Source organism: Calidris pugnax, unplaced genomic scaffold, assembly GCF_001431845.1.
Source record: "Calidris pugnax isolate Ruff unplaced genomic scaffold, ASM143184v1 scaffold51, whole genome shotgun sequence".
Lineage (NCBI taxonomy): Eukaryota > Metazoa > Chordata > Aves > Charadriiformes > Scolopacidae > Calidris > Calidris pugnax.
The window spans coordinates 6208077-6228797 of NW_015090797.1; the positions used below are offsets into that span (position 1 = coordinate 6208077).

Below are 20721 nucleotides of genomic sequence, written 5' to 3' on the forward strand. Positions count from 1 at the left end.
TTGATCTACATCATTAACCCATAGGTATCTTCTGAAAAACTTTTGGTATTTTCCTGAAATGGTCCAACCAGTGTATCCCATGACTACTCAATGCTGCTTCCTTATGTTCTCTTCTACTAACAAAATAGACTCTGCCATAGACTGCATAGAAGAGTGCACAAAAGATTGTACTTGAAAAGCACACATATTACATGTTTTTGTAAGGCAATACTTGACATCTCATCAATGTGAAATATACTTATTTCCTTGCAGCCTTTTCATTTTATGTTTTAGTAATTCACTTTGATGTGAGAAATATTACTTAGGAGTAAGATTTAGGAGAGTTATTGATGAAAAAACAGTATCTAGCCTTAAATACAGATTGTGCCTACAAAGAAATAAGCAACTATGTTCCTCCTGTGCCTTACGACAGCCTTGTGAGCCATCTGTGAAATCTGCTGGAAGATAACTTAGACATGTCTTCCCTTGCATGTGTCCTGAAGATAGTCGCTTCTAAAAAGTGGTTGTTTTTAAGGATCATTTATGTAATACAACTCAGGTTACTGATTTGTGTTTGAAATATGAACCAGTTTGATTCATCATAGATTTGTCAGTAAAACTCTGTCCAAATTAAGCCTCGCATTAGCTAATTAGACATCCTTTACGTAGTGAGACTATATGTTTGACAACTTTAAAAATTATATACAAATGCCAGTCTCACAAAGTTAAAAATGTAAACAAATCTTAAAGTTTGGGATCGGGGCTCCCTAAGAGAAGAGATCTTTCTTAAGTAAAATATTACTATGGCATCGCAACTTTATTTCAAGTATCTCCCCTTTTGTTGTCTGAATCCTTCCTTTGTTTGCTCTTGCTATGATGGGAATTGTTTCTGAAACAGTTAAGAATTACAGCTCGAAGGACAAAAAATTGAAGTAATAAAATATGCAGTTAAAATTTGTTTCCCGAATAAAATTCCAGATTTTGGCTTTCATGAATTTAGTACAGTATTCCAGTGATTATTCAGGGTTTTATGGGTCAATAAAGAGCAAAAAAGATAAAAAAAGATAAATAGGTTGCTTAGTTCTATTGGAAGGGAGTTAGTGATCCCACACCCAATGGCCCTCTTCACTGCCTGAGTAGACTTGTCATGGTCTGCTTTCACCATTCATCCTAGCCCTTTTTTTTGCCAAAAGATTGCCTTAGTATTGAAGAGGGTCACCTATGTTATTGGGACTTTATTTTTGGTCTTAGTGGGGTGCAGGCTTTTGGGAAGCATTTTGTGGCATGTGGTGTGCCAATGGAGATACAGTAATGCAGTTACAGCTTATATCTGTGTGTATATATAGATAGTCTATGTACTGAAATCTTTCAGATCCGTGCCATTCGCGTAGTTTTATCTGTAGAGAAACTGAACAGTTCTGTTGAGTAAAAGGTATTTAGTAAATAACTTAAAGTAGGCAGCTATTTTTGTTTTCTCTTATAAATTGAGTGGAATGCCTTCCTCTGGGCTGTCCTCTCAGGTCTAGTGTACCAAAGGTGTGCAGGAGACATGGTTGGTACCACCTATGACTCTGTGCTGGCTCTTAGGAAGTTCCTTGTGTTTGAAGACAAAGGGACAAAGGATGTCAAATACTGAACTGCTCTGATTGAGGAGCAATACAGACGGGGAGAACTAAGACTGACAAGGGAGGCAACATATTTACATGTAACATGTAAAGCTTCAGCTTTAACTTAGAGGTAATTAATTTAGAAAGTTGCCATATCGGCTTATATAATTTGGTTTTGCCTGGTGGCTGTACTTATGGAATTATTGTTCATGTATTCACATAAACCTTTCTCAGATGCTGGTGCTGGTTAACTTATGTTGATTCTTCAGTCTTTATTTGTAAGAGTGAAACACCTTAAAACAGAATGATGTTTTTGCAGATATTCTCATAGCATCACCTTGAAGATCAAAAATTGTTACAGGGTCAGAATAACAAATAATCTGTTGCAAATACTGTCTGGAAAAAAAAAAGCATTTGAGGTTATTAACTACTCTCAAAAGTATTGTTACCCATTCCAAACTATGAATATTCATGATTCAGTTGTTTTTCATGCATTTTAATACTAGAGAAATTCATTATATGAATTATTTTTTGCCATTGTCACTGTTTTTCGCATTGTTTTTGAAAGTTGCAGATTGTAAAAGTCATGGCAATGGAAGAAATAAAAATAAAGTTTGATTACTCATACAATGAAGTCTGATAAATTTACAGACAAGATTACAGGCTGAGGTTGTTTGCAGTTGCTGGAATTTATACTCAGTAGCTGAGGAGAGCTCTTCCAGCCTTATGTCCTATAATCTGTTGAGGCCAAAACACAGTTTTGGCTACCACACTGCTTGAAAGAAAGAATCCTTATTTATCTGAGAAATCATAACATTGATTTTGGGGGAAATTGTAGGGCTTTTTCTGCTTCCTTAAAAGGTTATCTGCCAAGGCCTCAGAGATGTGTAGTAGGCTTCATTAAAATTTTAGTGATGCTAAAGTCTGTCAAGTACTTGGCTTCTGTGCCTTGCTTATCACTGTGTGGCATCCTATGATGCAGAAAGGTTTCTTCCAAAACCTAATTTGTTTTGGGGTTTTTTTTGTTTGTTTGTTTGTTTGTTTTAAAAAAAAAAGAACAGACAAAATCCCTCAGGTGTGTATTGAGACTGAAGGGAAATGGTTGCAATTCAGGAACCCTTGGGTTATAGTGGGCTGTGAAGTCTGGAAAAATACTTTGTGGCATGTGTTGTGTGAAGTTACATAGTGTACATGTTCAGCTGACCCTTTTGGACTAAACAGCTTTTGCAAAATGGTTTGAGAACGCAGGAGGCTTGAGTTAGATGATCAAGACTGCCAATGTCAATCCTCTGTTCCTAAATTTAGGATTTGAAAAACTGCAGCTTTGATGTAATGTCTAGTGTCCATATGGAACAGGATGTTATTTTCAATAGATTGCCCTCTGAAAGTGTTTTAATCAGCCTACATTTTGCAGTGTTGTCACTTTAATAAGAAATTAGGAACATGAATCAAAAAGTTTCTTAGATTTATGGGTACTGACATATTCCCACACATGGAAACCTAAAGAAGAGCTTAATTTAAGGTTGTCACTGTATTATAAGATACTGTGTTTTATAAAAGAACCACTGCTGCTTGAAACCATTATTTTTGGAAGAATGGAGAAAATACCCTCCATTACACTTCATCAGACGCTTAGAGTATTAAGGCATGAATTAAGCTGAACAAAGCTTTTACGACTTTTTCGTATGAGTGGCTTAATTCAAAATTTCTGAACAGTCCTGAAAGTGTATAATATTTTGTTATTTATAATCCTTCTAATCACTCCATCACTGCATCAAGTATCTGAAAAAATTAAAAGGTGATGCTTTTACACTCCTTTCCCGTCAACAGTAGTAAATCAACCTGAAAGCAAAATAATTATAGTTCACAATATGTACAAATTATTAGGCTTATTAAAATGCATGAATTCTATAAAAGAACTATGGAAAAAAAATCCAGCTAACACTCAGGTCTTTGGTTTTCAGATTTACATTTGTTGCGCTTTTAATTTTCATGTGCAATTTCAGCTTGCTTTGCTTTCAGTGACCTAGAGGTGGGACCTTCATAACCTTGGCTTCAAGTATCTTCCAGATACATTTCAAGTGCTATATTTCACTACTTGTTGCGGTCAAAAGAGAAAGGTTTCCCTAATGTTAGAGTAAGTGTTGACAAACCCCACCTCAGTACGTTCCTTGCTTGTCTGTATGCCAGAAAGGTTTTATCAAGGTTTGCCATGTTTATAGAATATGTCTGTTTAGGTATACATTGGTAGCTGATAAGAGAAGGAAACTCTTTTTATTCCTTGTACTTTGATGATCTTTTCTATAAAAGGCTATGTGAAAGCTTGAACTTCATTTCCAGTTTAAAAAAAAAAAAAGTGCAGCTACAATGTACATATTTACATCTAAATTCAACAGTCCTGTGTGAAGAAATCTTAGTATAATGCTAACAAAGGAAGTAACAGTATTTAAAGTGTTTTTCTGTGTTTTATGTTACCATTTCTTATATGTAAAATGCAAGCATCCTTTCATCTTTTTAAGAGGCAATGGCCTGCTCTGCAGAGGTTAAGATAGCAACAAGTATGAGAAAATAAAATAATAGCTTGCTTTTTTCACTGCCATCCTCTAGATTTTGAAGTCTGTCTTACATTTCCCAACTTCTTGAATTTGGTCTCATGTGTTCTCTTGCTATAATAGGCTAGACTAAGTATTTTGGTCTCCCACTTTAAGGACCAAGTAGGTCCTTATTGTAGGGTTGTTGGCAGTGCCATAGTCTGTAGAGGTGTGCTGAATAGCTGATCAGGGGACTCTTCTGGATCCATCAGCCATTGTCTTGTTGTCAAGTCTGACCCTACTGACACATGTGGTTTTTTCTGTCTCATATTCCTCCATTGCAGTTTCTAATCTGATCAGTCTTGCTTCTTCACGCATAAACTTCAGGGCAGACTCTCCTTTATTGTGTATTTTAACATGACTCCTGACTGCAGAATCCAGGTGTACCACATTTTAAAAGGACTTTACTGTGATAGGATTGTTCTTGCTGAAATTCTCCTTCAGATAGCTAAATGAAAAGGTAAAGTTAAACCTATGTTTCAAGAGTTGACCTTAGAAAACAATGCGGTTGCAAGCTCCTAGAACATTTATACTGAGCTGCTCTTATCAGTTTTGCAAAGATTATGTGTTACCTGTCATAAGTTGCTGCATATTTCATGTCACCACAGGCAAAATCTCCCTTTCTGTATTTTCAAGACATTGTATATTTACTTACTGCTGGAAAGACGTTGTCACTTGGAATCCAGTCGTCACACAAAGGTAGGATAAAAAGGCTTAGTTCTCTAAGTGAATGGGTGAAAGAAGAATTTATGTCCTTCGGTCTTTATTTGACAGAAATCAATCTGTGAGATTTTGGCAGTTTGTCATGGTCTTATGTGCCATTAGGATCAGTATGCCATTTACAATATTGGAATGAGACTTCAAATGTGAGCTTGTGATAGGAAACTGAAACAACACATTGGTTTTCATTCTGTAGAGACTACGTGTGCTGAGTGTAACATACAGAAATAAGGAACTGCAGCTTGACAGAGCTAATAATGACAGAGGATAATTTGTGAAATAAATGTTCTGTGAAATACTGTGTATTTTACATTTAAACAGCTTGAATAATTCAGTTTACTTCATATATAATAATGTAAATGAATATTTTTATTAGACGAGTGAGTAATGTTGGAAAAAAACTCAAGCATGCCTTAAGGCACATGGTCTTTCTCGCTAAGAAAGATGCAGCAAACTTCTAGCAAAAAGATGCTAAAAACAATAGTTGTTATTTTAGTTCTAACTATGTTAGTAGTTGGATAGCTTAGAGGAAACAGTGGTTACAGTCTAGAGATGTGTTAGCTGGAGATGGAGGTAGCTATGCCTTTGACTCACTGGAATAGAAATAGAAATAGTGCTCAATAGGGTCAGCAGGGATATAAGACATGAAAAATCCATTTTGCTGTAGCATCAATATCAAGACAAGCAAAAATAGCACCCTACAAACCCTAGCTGAGACGAAAACAAGGCCACAATAACCTTCCATTCTATGTTGGAATCTGGGTAGAGAAATCATTAAACAATTCATAAACATACCTTCAAATAAAATGTCCTAGTTCTATTTACTGTATATTTTATACAAATGTAGAGTGTTCAATACTTTTCTTCCCAAAAGGGGACTTAGTAGTTGTGAATTATTTTTAGAAGTTTTTTATTTAGCTGCCGTAGAAGTGGCTCCATGGAAAACTGAACTGTATCAAACTTTAATAGAATGTCGATTACTATAGGCTACTGAAGCAAATGATACTGTGTTGAACAAGGATATAGAATCCTTCCTTGTTTCCATTCCCTCTTCTTTGCATTATAGCACATGCCTATACTTCTGGAAAAGACGGTACCTGAAATGCGTATTAAAGTATCTAGACAGAGCAGTCTAAGTTCCCAGTATTGTTAAAGAATTTTTTAACAGCTAGAAATAATTTGGTCGTGTATTATATGTGATTTTTATGATGCCAGAATTACTATTCTCTTGTATGTGTGGTTAAAAAGATATAAAGATCCTTAGCCAGCTGCTAGTATGTTCATCTATGTCTATCTACAATAGTAATCAAGTGGTGGCAAATGCAAACAACATATACCTTCAGGACGTCATTATTTTCACTAGGCTACCGTTTTGTGGGGTTTATTTCCAAATTATGCTTTTTTTTTTTTGTGTTAATAGCACGTTTGATTTTGGTAGACTGTATTTGGTGTAAACCAGGTCTGAGCAAAAGGCAGAAAATTACTTAATCGATGTTGAAATTAAGTTCACAGAAGTACTGGTATAAAATGCAAGTTTCGGGTTCTTAAATTTTTTGTGTTGGCTTAATTATTTTAATATCACAGTAGCTATATTAATTGCTATATATTGGTATATAGTAATTGCTTTAAATGTCATAATTAAAAAAATCTTTAAATGCAAGGATACCTTTGCTGGAAGGTCATAGCACTACTTGCAGTTCCCAAGCACTGAAGAGGCTGTTAAATTTCCACCTTATATTTTAGGTTTTATAACTAGTGATTTTTATGATGAGAGCAATGTATTGTATCTCAAGGTGTTTAAGGCACTATTGCTTTGTATTTTAGAAGATGCTGGACTGACAAGCTATGCATAGTAGCAAACGGGGCTAGAGCTGTTTAGTTGTTGGTATGTTTCCTAAAATGCTTTGGCTTATGCAATTATCTCTTTCTCAAACGGTATTTAGGGACAATTAGGGACAATTTAGGTACTAGCATAGGTCAATGGTAGTTCCTGATAACTAGTACAGCCAAGGACTCTGTTCTGAAATACAAGAGATTTTAACATTTTGCATTCCAGCCATGCCACTTGCTCTCAGTGCCATAGAACAGGCTTTGGCACATCTAATGTGCCAGAATTCATATAAACACAGAGTCCAAAGCTGAAATGCTTCCAGAATTACTTGTGTGGTCTTAGAATATGTTGAAAAAAGCAACGAGTGTAGAATTTCACCATGCCAGTACTCTTTCTCCAGCTTTATGTGCTAAATTGTAGTGAACTACTTAGCGAATACTTTATGAAAGAGAAATGTTGAAGTAAAAAAATAAATAATGGAAATTATAATTACTTGAACTATTTATTTTTTTTTCTACCATAATCTTAAACCAGAGAATTTCAAAGAAGTAACTACACCTGGTTTCAGAAACCTAAGCAGTTTAATTAGTGGAAGTCTGCAACAGAAGAGCCATTTATGGGAATTTATTTTTTATTTTAAAAAAAAATCTTCATTTTTTTATTAGACGAAGAAGATTGCTCACATGACTTCCCATATACAGCAGTATATTCCAGTTCAAATGAATATGAAAGCTGGTAAGAAGAAAGAATAATAAAGAACAAAGTAGTAAAGCTCTGTGAGGGAGTAGAAAAAAAATAATAAATGAAATAGGACTGCCTGAGGACATTTCTTTGTTGCTTTTCTTTTTTCGTGTCCAGAAAACTTTTTATCATTATGAATTAAATATTGTTTTTTATCGTTATCCTTACTGGGGAAAAAACCTGCTGTTTGTGTTGAAGCTCTGCAAAGGTAAATAAACTGAAGAATTCTTAATATTTGATGTATCTTAGCCAGGTTGGCTCTTTCATGCCAATTTTGAATTTGGACTGTCAGCTTGGACTGTCAGTTAACTTTTTCTATGCTATAATATTAAGTTTTTATTTGACTGACTGAAATTTTTTGTAAAACACAGTAGATTGTTTAAATAAAAGAATATGACCTAAGCTCTGAAACTTTAATAGTTTTTCCAACAATATTTTCAGGGAAGGAAAAGTTGGCAACTGATAATAGTATTTAATAATTCCATTATTTTTTCTGGGATAGACTTAACATTCAAATAAAAATAAGTAGCAAAGTTACAAGAGGAACAAATAAAACTTGTGAATATAAATAAACCCCTCAATTTATTTTTGCACCTATTGCTGTTCCCTGGCAGGATTGCAGACTTAAAACCCTCATCAACTGCAGTTCACAATTTGAAAAGCAGGATTCAGAGGAGTCAGGATTTAACCCAGTGGCAAAATTCGCATTGGCCTTACACCTATGATAGCTAATGTCAGCTAAGCAGAGATATGAGCTACTCTCCTGTGAAGAACATGGTGAGATTTCCTCTCCTTCCATACTAGGAGAGATTTACAGTGAGCATGAGAACTGGCTTGAAGGGGAAGCCCAGCTCATCTTTATGTTTTTACAGGGTCTCATCTGGCAGGGCGTAATTGGGTTTGCATATGTTCACTCACAGTCCACATCCAGTGGTCCTAGAAAATACTTGGCCACGCCAACCAGCGATAACAGACAGAAAACTCATGACTTCTGAAATTAATTTTGCTAAATCCACTTTTGCTCTGGCAACATAATTGAGGATTTAACCTGACATCACTGATCAAACCCATGCAGTAAATAATAAGAAAGAAGAAATGAGGGTTTGTTTGGGTTTTGGGGATTTGTTTTTTGTTGGTTTTGTTTTGTTGTTTTTTTTTTCCAGGAAGCCTAATTCAGTAATCTATATTCATCACAAACTAGCTGGTTAAGTATAGAGACAGAGCTGCTTAAAATAAATAACATGTTGAACTGAGTGAATATCTTGTGAAGGAAAACTGTTAAATATTTGTTTATGCTGAATTGGGTTGATCGTAAGCTCCAAACATTAATTAAAGCTGTTTAATGAATTAATGATTTCTTGTGAAGGGGAGTAAGTTAATAATTTAAGAATTCATCTTTATTGTATTTCAGAGTGCCAAAGTGAAGGAAAAAACATTTCGTAACAATTTGTTTGTAGTGAAGTGTTTGAAAACCATCCATGAGCTCTGTTAAATTTATCATTTCTGTAAAACCCCTTTTAACTCAATTAGAAAAAGGTATCTTTAATAAAAATTGAAAACTAGTGGCAGCTTCAGGATAGGAAACTTAAATGTCAAGATCTATGCAATATATTTGATAAATAGAAAAATTTTCTAAATTAAAAGTAAGGTATGCGCAGATAAAGTATTTATATTCTACCTATGGGGCCTGACTGATTTAAAAAAAAAAACAAAACATAACCAAATATACTAGACTTCAGAGAAGATCTTTAAGTTAAACAATTAATTATTGTAAAGCCAGGAGATAAAACTGCAATAAAAACCTTGAAAGTTATATTTCTACTTTTCTTCCTCTCTGTAATGATGCTACAGTGAAAAATCTTTTTGTTTTGTTTGTCTCTGTTCACACAAACCAAGCACAAATATGATGCATAGGTGTGAGTAGAGACACTACAGAAGAGACATTCCTACTTTTTATATCCTCAACTCTAGATATACAAGATCTGAGTTCTATCCAAGTTTCATTTAGGCGAAAAAAAAAAGGGGGGGGAATTCTAATTTCACAAAAGGAAGAAAGCTTCATTTATGAAAATTGGAAAATAGCTTCTGCTACTGAAGTCACAAAGAAAACTTGCCCGGGAAATGAACCATCCAGTGTTGACCAAAGTGTAATTTTGATCAGTTCAAGAGTAACAATTGTTGATTGTATACAACATGAATCTAGGTGTTGAACAACTTGTTAGGCCTCCCTAATCTCTCATCATCCATTATCTACTGCATTTGTTACTTGCTTCATGTCTTGAGGTACCAGCTAAAACACTCAGCCACTACATCATATTGCCTCTTGGTTGATACCTGTAAGCTGGACACAAATGAATATACAGAATAATCAAGAAATGTTTTTTCCTTTTTGCTCCAAAATGCTTTAGCAGAGAAGAGAAGCAACTTAGATTTTTTTTTTTTTCCATTAGCTTCTTCACTTATCATCTTTAAGATTAAGCCTTAAAAATAAGCTTTTAAGAATCCAACAATGGAAAATCAAATTAGGAGTTTGCAAGAAATACAAGCATAATGCAAGTCTGATCTTTTTATAAGCATGCAGACTGAATAAGCTGAGAAAGAAATAAGCCAGTGCTGTGAACAAAGCAAGCACTATCTGCTAGCTCTGTTTATTATGATCGATTTAAATGCCTAAGCATTTTTGGCTGTATTTGTACCTCTTAAAGTATATCACTTAAATGTCTTCCTCTTGTGTTACCCAAATCTTAACATGATTAGCACCTTTTACGCAGTAGGAATCTCAGGGTCTGAGATATCAAATAAAGAGTTCAGCCATTGAAGGCATCTGTTCCCACAGAAGAAGCATTTTTCTTACACTTAAAATGAATTGCCTGATGAACAATTCACAGTATGAAGATTCAGATACAAAGGGCCTGTGCTCCAGGGCTTTGTCATTATTAGAATGTTCCGTCATTTGCCGTGCATTGCACAGTGTATGGAAAGATGAGGCTAAAACACTGATCTTGCAAACATATGTGTATTTAAAATTAAGCATTTGAGTAACTCTGAGCTTCAATAAACGATCATGTTCTTAAAGCTAAGCATGAAAGCATTGGAGGAGGAAACCAGACTCTTAGAAAGAGTAACTATGATAAACTAGGTATCTGAAAAGTATTGCATTTGAATTGTGAAATTGCTTCATACATATGTTTCACTACATAAAACTTGAGTGATCCATGGTGTTTCCTGAGACTTTCCTGATTATGCTGAAATTGCATAAGCAAATTAATGGGATACTGTAAATCAAGTTGCAATAGATGGTTTGGCCTTTCTCTTTGCCATTTATAAATGTCTGGTTTGCATTTGCTATGAGAATCATAGATTATAACCCAGTGCACAAAAGGAATTAATGGAATCAAAACTTGATTGTGCTGTGGAATCTCATTGTCGTGTTCCCCATGTCAGTTCTTGCTTACTGCTGGGTGTTGTGTGTGTTTTCTTAGCAGGTGGAAAGAGTCTTGCCCTACAAGTAACTGTTAATGGGCAGATGGAATTTTAAGTAAAGCATGAAGGCAGGGAAAGTTAGACAGTAAGTAGAAACACTTAAGTGAGTACAAATGCTCTACAATCCAAACTACAAAAAGTACCTTTATGGACAACTGGAGCCCAGTTGTTCAGTGCTCTTGTGTGGGTCCATCTTGCTTTTGTGGTTTTTCAGAGTTTATTTTCTGAGCAAAATCTCAGTTTACAAAGCCAAGTATTAGATCTTGGTTACTATGATAAAGCTCGCAATAGAAAGACCTAAATGAAACATGGAAATTGTATTTCTGTAGAACAGAGAAAAAGGAGAAGAATGAAGCTTCTGACTGCTGATGTTTCATGTAGGAAGGGAATGACTTGGAAGTACCATGTTACTGCTTCTTGTGTCACTACTCTTCTCACCTGATCCCTACTGGGAGGAATTATTTGGTTAACAATTACATATTGCTCCAAAGATTCATTCACTTGATTATCTAAAGACTGTAACTAACTTTTCTTTTACATCACCTTACTGTTTTGAATTCTTCTACCTGTCCAAAACCCTCTCGGTGTTTGCTGCCAATATCCTGGTACAAGAGCCATGGGTAAAGGTGGGGGTAACATAACTAAACAGTCATAGGATAGAGGCAGCAGTATGGGTTCTCCAAAGCTATCAGAAGCTCTTTAGGAAAAAATACCACAAATCACAAATAGTGTAGTAAGTCTTGATTCAGAAAAGGGTGCAGAACCTCATGTTATTTTAATCTTGCAGTTGCTGTTTATTATCTTATGGTGTTGCCTGCCCAGCTTCTGCAAGTAGGAGTATGCGGTTTATCTTACTGCCATGTAAAACAAAGCTTTTGGATTCCAGTACACTGATTCCCATGTTTAACTTGTGTCAGCACTATGTTTTGCTTGGGTTTGCGGGAAGCGCTGTGACTTGAGCACTTTGACTGTGGTCATGTACTTGACAGTGCTCCTATTTTTCACTCATCAAGTGTGATCAGTGTATGCAACTTGCTGTTTGTACTGCAGTCAGAGTTTCTTCTGCTAAGCTTTCTGCTGTTTTGAATTTGTAATCCCTCTGGACATCCTATGAAGCATAACTCTAATTCATCTTCTGGAGAGTTGTCACTCGATTTTACAATTTTCACTGGACAGCTACATTTTTGAAGTTGAGTGGAAATACACATGCCACATTGTCTCATCTCAGTCTTAGGTTTTGAGATTCATTTGGCTTGAAGTCATGTGTCTTTCAGAAGGGAAAAAAACCTATGTCATAATGTTTAGTATGCAGTATGGAAGCTTAGAATGTGGAACTTACTGTAAAGTGGTTTTCTATCGCCTATGATAAACTATCTTAGTTTTATAATGAAATAATATCCTGTAGGAATTGTGAGCCTAAGCCTTAGGACATAAGGAAAATCATATATATTTCCAGTCTAGATAATGAGAATGGTCAAATAGTGACCTCAAAAATGCAACGGTTGCTTGTCAAATACTACAGAAAGAAACTGCTTAAGTTCAAAGAATTTTAAGAACCTACTGACTCCACAGGTTTTATTATATAAGTAACTCAGCATAATCTTATCAGTAAATTAAAGACAGCAAATGCCTGAAAACTGAAAAAATAAGAGGTATTTTTTTCCTTTGATGCATATCCCTTTTTTTCTTGCCCTAGTTAACCTTATTCCCTTTACCAGTGATGTCAGTTGTCATGTTTTCAGCCTTCCTGTCCTTGTAAAAGGCCAGTTTATAACAGTGTGTACACTAAGGTTTCCTACAAAATAATTTTCTCCTTTAAAATTCTTATGGGCACTTACAGGAATGAGAATGGGACGCATTCCTCACTGAACTCCTATTGGTTATGTCATCTTCAAAATCACTACTTGAAATACTGGTCTTGTAAGAGTCCACTTGTTCTTAGTTGAAGAAAAATTGTGCTGTGAAGGAAAGAGAGAATGATACAAACTAAAACTGGGACAAGGATTGGCTTGTGACAGATGGAGATGAAAATAATGTGTTTAATTCAAAGCCAAAATAAATTAGTAAGGAAAAGCAACATGTAACCAAATGTTAAATCAGTGTGCACTACTGGAAGCTCTCCTGTGGTTCTAAACTTTTTTTCGTCCTTTTATCTACTTGTTTATATCACATCTTCATATCTGTATATTTTGCACTAAGAATTACCTTAGATTAGGTGATTAGGTTTAGAAATTACATGTTATGTGTTAGATACGGACATAATCTAGATGATACATCCCAGTTTTTTCTTTAACTTTTCTTTAAAAGCAATTAAGAATCGACAAGTGGAATTAGAACCTCTGCACAGCTTTTAAATAAATTAGTTCAATAATCTGGAAAATATTTTGGTATTTGATGAATCACAACTCAAACTGTAGGATAAATGCTGAAAAATATCAAAAGTGGTATAAACTATAGCCTAGGTCAGCAGACAGTAAAATGTAGTGTATATGATTAAAATTCTTCTAAATTCTTTTCTTAAAAAAAACTCCCACATTGTTACTGGGAGGTTGAGAGAACCTAAATTATACTCCCGTTCTGTGCAGGAATGTTCTCCAAATGTAATGTCTCTTTTTGCAATAAGCTATTGTTTCATTTTTTAATTTTATTTTGCTTTGCTCCTCTGTTTGTATGCTGTCCTCATTTGCCTTGATACTTTATTCTTTTTGTTCTGTGTTTGCTTTTCATTCTTCTCTATAAAGCAAACAGCATGGGATATAGAAAACAAACTAGAGAAAAATAAATACTCTGAGCATTTGTCTTGAATTATTGAGGAGCATGAAATTATATTGTCATTCATTTGCTCAATAAGAACTGAACAGAGAAGAGTGTCATGTTCTCATATTTCTGATCAGCCCCAGACTGTGCACAAGTGTTGCGGGTTATACCAGCAGGAAATCATTCACAACTTCTGTCCACAGACTTTTCTCCTTTTATCTTTTCAGTACCTTGATCTTTTATGTCTTTTAGGTTCATGCTGTGGCAACACTTTCCCCTAAGGCATTGAATATACCTGTGGCTGATAAGGTTGAATTAAAAGATGTAATTTTTAGTTATGGCTATTTAGATCATATACAAGATCTAGCTTTCCTTAGGGTCCTGAACATGTCAGCTTTGTAGGACCCTCGGGATCACTTGAAAATGATAAAGCCAAAATTTATGTTGTCAAGACAGGAAATGTCACGTCATAACTGCCATTGCTGAATGTGAAATATTCCCGAAGCATTGTGGAAACCCTTCTAGGATTTTACTGTCATTAAAAAACAAAACAAAACAACCCCAAAACCCTTAAAACAAAAAAAAAAAACAAACCCACAACAAAACAAAAAAATAACCCTTAGAAGAGCAGGATCTTCAAGTACTTAAGGGTTATGAGAAATGACTGCCAAGACTATATTATGTCATTAGGGTAAGGCTTAGTATCTTTTTCCAGAGTATTTTACTAATTAAAATCATAATAGTAGCCCAAAATCCAAACTGAAACAAAAGGGTGGATTTCTGTCCTTCTACTCCCAATATATTTCCCTTTTGTAAATATTTTCTTATGTGTATGCTCATGGCACTTATAAATAGCTGCATACGCTACACCCACTTATGAAGAATTTTCGGTTCAGTTGTATGCTGTACAATAGCAGAACACTGTTCACTTTCTAATGCATCTTAAATGACATTGATCTCAGTCATACCTGAAAGATGTTAGGATTAATTTTCTTATAAAGACGTTATCTAAGCTTGGTAGAATGAATCACCCTTGGAGATGTTGATGCTTTTCTCTCAACTAAAGGGGAAGCTAAGGCTGGATGTCTACCTTTTAGGTGGTTGAATCACACTCAATAAATTCCACCATAAATTTACTGCATCAGTTTTATTGCTGTCATTCTGCAGACTGTCTTCTGATTAAAGACTAATTGTACATTTGTGTGTTTTGATCACTGAAATGTAAAAATACCACTTCATCTTCCAAGGAGGAAGCGTGACTTGTTTGTTAAGCAGGAGAGATGGCACTGTCACAGAGATGACAGAAATCTTCAGAAGGGAACCTGCTGGTGAGGAGTAAAACAGCTGAGATGGCAGTTGGGTATTTTGTCCTTCTGCCTGAATAGAAGGTTTGTGGTAGAAGAGTTTAATTCCTTATTTGAGAAATAAACTTTAACCTTTTTAAAAAGTCTGCATTTTTCTCCTTCAGATTGTCACTGGAGAACCTTTCCATGTAGCTATGAGTGATGAGCAGAATATGATATATTATTTTATATATTTACATATTTTTAGATGAGTAAAGACATTATTTTATTTTATTTTAGAAATAATTCACTAGTTATTTTCATTATTTGATGTGGATGATAGAAAGCATGTATAATACAAGGCAGTAATTCAGTGATGTAGGTAATAGCTGTTCCTTGAAAAGAATCTCAAAAGTTCATAATTTAGCAGAGTTTGCTTAACTTCTTTGGGAAGAAAAACATCTTCCTTAAGTCTTATCTGGGCGTATTTTTTAACATTTCCATTGACTGTAGTTATTCTAATCTGAAAATGCTGAGTGTACTTCATTTATCTTGCAGTCGTCTTGTTAATCTGCAGTAAGTCTTCTAGTGTCCTTCTGCCTCTGATGTAGGATTATGATGAAAATTTACTCTCCTTGCTGTAAATCCAAAAAACAAAACCACTGTTGATTATATTCAGTTTTATTTATGCCTTCTGGGAACCATCCATACTGTACTACCTATCAAGTAATGCATATGGTTTATTTTCATCTGAGTTATTAATTTGTTCCAAACTACATGTTTTTTCCTTTCAGCTTTAATGGTCTAGTTATCTGTGTTTTACAGCCATGGTCAAGATAATTACTTTGAGTCTATGCCACAAAGAGAAATAGCCCTGTGCACTGGGGTGACAATGGTTGTACTCGTCCTTAAAGACAGGGTGTAGACTTTTCTGACATATTTGCTGACTGTGACATTTAAAGGCATTTCAGTGTAGTGCTGTCGTAAGGAGAGGTTTTACCCGTCTCTTTCTTACTAGGATGTGCTTATTCAGACAAGAAACAATTCTTTTTTCTTTTCACCTTCAAGCACTGTAGGAAATTACAGAACCTTTTCTCAGGCAGATCCATGCACTGTGCTAAACTCATTAGCCATGATACAATTAAAACAAGAATTCTAATGCAGAGTGAATAAAAGAGAATAGCAAAACACTGAGGCCTGGATTAATCCTCTCTAATGCTAGATGTTTGACTGTGGTGTGTCTGATGTGCAGCCAACTGTTCTAGTCTTCACTGCCATGGATGGAGAGGGACCATCCTCTGGGGCAGCGAAGGTCTGGATGGGCTCAGCTATGCTACAGAAGTTCTTTTCTCTCCACCAACTGTAAAGGGAGCAGAAGGCAACGTTCCTGTTATCCTGAAAAGCTGCATGCCCACTAGCTTTTACTGGTATAACCTTTACAATCAGAATTTGTAAAAAAACATAGTTTTAGTGCCCTTCTGTTGAGTCAGTCTTCAAAATATATTTGCTATTCCTTTTCCATACCTAATACAACTGCGACTCTGAGTGCCTAAGTTAAGATAACATTAATCATCAATTTCTATATCATAGGAGATACCAATTCCATCAAGTCACACAGGTAATGTAAAGCAAATTTGTCTTATGGGAGCCAAGCTAATTATGAAGATGAGCAGTACTGCGTTCATGGTGATAAGTGGTGTTAGTGGAATAGTCTGCTCTCCTACCAACAAACTATTCTTTAAAATCAAGTGTTCCATTCTAAAAGCCCAAAGGAAAAGAAGTGACAACTAGAATAACCTGGTTGAACATTCGTGCTATGCACTTAATGAGTCAGTTATGGTCATCTCATTTTACAAATGAAATCTGAAGTAGCACAGAAAACAGTTTTCTACACTCAACAAGTTAGTCGTGCACAGAGTTCTCATCATTGTTAATCTATATTTACTCTATGTGGACTATATATGTGTATCAACCAGGTTTTGTTATTGGTACTTTAATTGCTACAAAGGCATTGATGTGGGCTTTGTGAAATCATTTGAATATAGTGCAAAAAACAAGCCTTTGAAATACTGCAAAATACTTTTTTCTCTTTCATTTACCTTACTGAACCAGGGAATTCCTGATCACCAGAAGAAATCAGGTAGATTTTGTCTCTGTAGCTCCAGAAGAATGCATTAATTGTGCAACCAGTCCATGACAGGAGCATGTTAACCTTGGGCACTAGATTGGGGTTATCTTGAAGGAAAATGCAACATATGGGAAGACAGAAGAAAATATGTGTTGTGGGAGGTTCTTTTTATGAGATATGGAGTCTTTGTGAATGCTGCTCAGAAGATTAAAAAATTGGAATTGGTCCAAACACAGATTAATAGACACATTTCAACTAGCAAGAGAGTTGACAGACAAATTATCACATAGTTGCTACAATAAAGGACACAGCACCCAAATCTTGTACATTGCAGCTGGCATATAGTTGTTTGAAAAATTGCTTCATAAACTTAAATTGGGCTTTACAGCTCTTGTATCTAGTTTAAATTCATTTCGATGGCCACATGAATCTCAGTAGGAAGTCAATGCATGCTTTCTTTTCTGCTTAAATCTTAAAAATTATTGGTGTTGCTATGGTGTCTTCCTTTATTTGTACATCTAACCTTTCTGTATAGTGCCTGCCACAACCAACAAGGCTCTGAGTTCCCTGCGCAGTGGTTCCCATCTGTGAGGTGGTTGGGTTGAGGAATGTCATTGCATTGGTAAATGTTCTGCTTGTTGATTTCTTTGTAAGAGAAACCCATTTTGCTTAACGCAGGCTGTGTGCACTGTGTTCAAAAATAAGTAGTACGTGTGTTGAAGGCTCTGTTTCCATGCATTTAGCACCAGCAGTTACCTACTGGAAGACCTGACAGAGACCAAGTTACTTAGATCAATTGGTAATCCTTGGGTTAAAACCTAGGAGACTGAATTAAGTTCAGGATCTGATAAGAAAAAGAAGAATAGCCAAGGGCCTGGGAAAAGGTCTGGGGAAGTGAGAAGAGCATCTTGCAAGACACTACTCATGTATGGACATTGACAATATACATAACGTGTAGAACAACTATTAGCTCTTGTTCCAGAGGAAATCAGGTAAACTGGTGAGAGTTTGCAATAATTGTCTCTGTATTGACATTTCAGGTAATACATCCAGACCACAAAAAGCTTTGAGCCATTTTCTCATGGGACCTGACATTTTTAGGTAAGATTTGGACTGGTTTTGTATTCCTGCTTTAAGGGAATACCCACAGAATAATAAGTATTAGAGTGTTTACCATAAAGAAATGCTAATTTTTGAATGTGTGGTATGCTCTGTCACTTTATATTTTTTAAGAAAATAACAAATTAAATATTCATACCCTCAGATATTGAAAATGCCTTTTTTTCATAACTAACAAGTTCACAAATTTCACATAGATGTTTGCAAACATCTCACTTTCTTCTGTGCGCTACATAGTCTGTGAGTGGGGATAGACCCATATAGAAGTTCTGTAGAAGGACCTTCAGTATTTAATGCTTCTGCTTGATGCATACAGTAGTGCTGGTGGGAAGGTTTTTGGCCCTTTTTGTGTCCAACTGCCACCAACTCAATAAATAGCAATTTGACTGGTTCTGCAATCTCTGTGTGTTGTTTGAATCAAAGCTCTGGTTAAAAACTTTTATTGGATTTACTGTAGATATTAGGATATTAAGTTCCATATACTCCAAAAAGGCTAAATGTCATTATAAATCTCACCTTACCTCACCTTCTCTCAATGGTAACATTTAAGCATGTAATTATTTAGCTTATTTTTTAAAATATGCAATGGATATGAAGAGAGGCTTGCATTTATGCAAAATCAGTTTGCTGAGAAGCTTTGCTGTTTCAGAAACATCAAAGCAGTAATATATTTACTCAACATTAGTTTAAAATTTTATTAAAGAATAAAACTTGGTATATTTTTAACTACCTGTAGTTAATTGCTCACTGACAATGCTAATTAGCCTCAGAAATTTTCTGAGGATGATGTTCAGATTTATCAGCCATGTTTCATTGTAATTTGTGACACCTTAACACAGGTGTTCATTTAAAAGAAATGAAGGAACAATTAATTTTATAATGTATTTCATTAGCAGATTTTTTTTTCAGTGGACTACCTATTAAGCTTCTGTAAGATATTTGTATAATACTTTTATTAATAGTAGTTGTATTAATGAAGACACCTGCAGATTAATGAATATGATCTTAATTTATATACTTCTAGTAGTCATATTCATTTTCTAAATCTCTTTTTCCTATTGTATATTTCCTCTGTTACACTGAGAGATACCTTCTGTGATTCCACAGTGCTGTGTTTCGTTGGCTGCACGCCTTGGTCATCAAGACCATCAAGGCATCTCTGAAATTGAATGAAAACTGAAACATCCCTTGGCTTTCCTGGGAGCTTCTTGCTTCCCAATTTGTGTGTGCTGTAACTCACAGCATTAAGTCATTAAGAAACAGAATAAGGACATTAAAGCTAGAAATTTTTCATGGAAAGAATATGAAAACCAAATGCCTATTTTTCTTCTCCTTGCCCTTTTTTTACATGAATGCTAAATGCAGAAAAAGTGGCAGGTTCATATGCATATGTAAAACTCTTATAAGGCAAGTTTTAAGCTTCTGGGCCAGAAGAGGAGTACAATGAGAGGAACATAAATTTATATTTATACTAGCTATGAGACTTTAGGATTTTCTTCTGTTATTTCCAGCGTCTTTGAGTCCCAAGAACCTGAGTGTTGTCCAGCTTTTGGATATATGAATCTCTCTATCTCTCTCTGCTCTCTCCTAGATCTCCTCTTTAGCATGAGTAATTCTGGACTTTTATCTGAAGCTCTTGTCTTTGAAAAAATTTTACAGGTCAAAGAGTTTGCTAATTATTTGCTTAATGGTAATGCAAATTGCATCTAAGGCTACTCTGAATGAAACCAGGTTGTGAGTTAGGATTAGGTTTCCCCTGAGGTCTTTGAAATGATCATGCTTTTCCTGTCTTTATATGATTAAGATCATGGAGTTTATGTCATGGACAGGTTTCTGGCTGGAAGGGCATGAGCAGTGTGTACTATACATTCCTTTATGTTCTGCCTTGATTTGTGCTGCATGCCACTACTTTTTTATCCTTCTTGTGAAATAGGCATGTGTTCCTTCAGAATTGAGAGAGGAGCCAGAGCAAGCTGTAGATAGATATACACATAAATGGCACAGGAGAAAAAAAAGCTTTGAAGATGAAATTCGGAAATCCTTTTTTGTGTGTGACAGATAGGAGATGTACACCAGTCCTTCTCTCTGCTCGTTTGCTGTTTGTACACAAAGAGCAAATGTTTAGTTATCTCAAAGGTCCAGAGAAGGAAGCAGGGTGCTTATGATAAGTAAAATTGGATTTGGTGTAAAGATTAATAACACAAGAGACGTGCAGGGGAGCTTATTAGCCCAGAAGCTCGGCCAGACAGATGGATTCTGGGTTTCTACTAAAAGGATATAAATGGTATAAAACTCAAGTGATTTATTAATATATGTTGTTATGATAAAGGAACAAGAGAAAGTTCACTTTGTTTTTTATTGTCTTGTAACTGCTTTCTGGAAACATAAAGAGCATTTTGCCCTACTTTTTCAATTCTACTGTTCTAAATAATTTTATATAGTAAGTATATCTACCATTACACTGTTGGAACTGAACAGAACT

General features: G+C 35.3%; 1 protein-coding gene across 1 annotated transcript in view; it reads left to right on the forward strand.

Annotated features, from left to right (window-relative positions):
• Nucleotides 1-18157: 18157 nt before the first annotated feature.
• SNTG1 (syntrophin, gamma 1) overlaps nucleotides 18158-20721 on the forward strand; it is a 228932-nt gene continuing 226368 nt past the window's right edge. The window contains exon 1 of the mRNA XM_014937004.1: nucleotides 18158-18221. The gene's annotated coding sequence lies outside the window, so the exon portion shown is untranslated. The remainder of the gene's footprint in view (nucleotides 18222-20721) is intronic.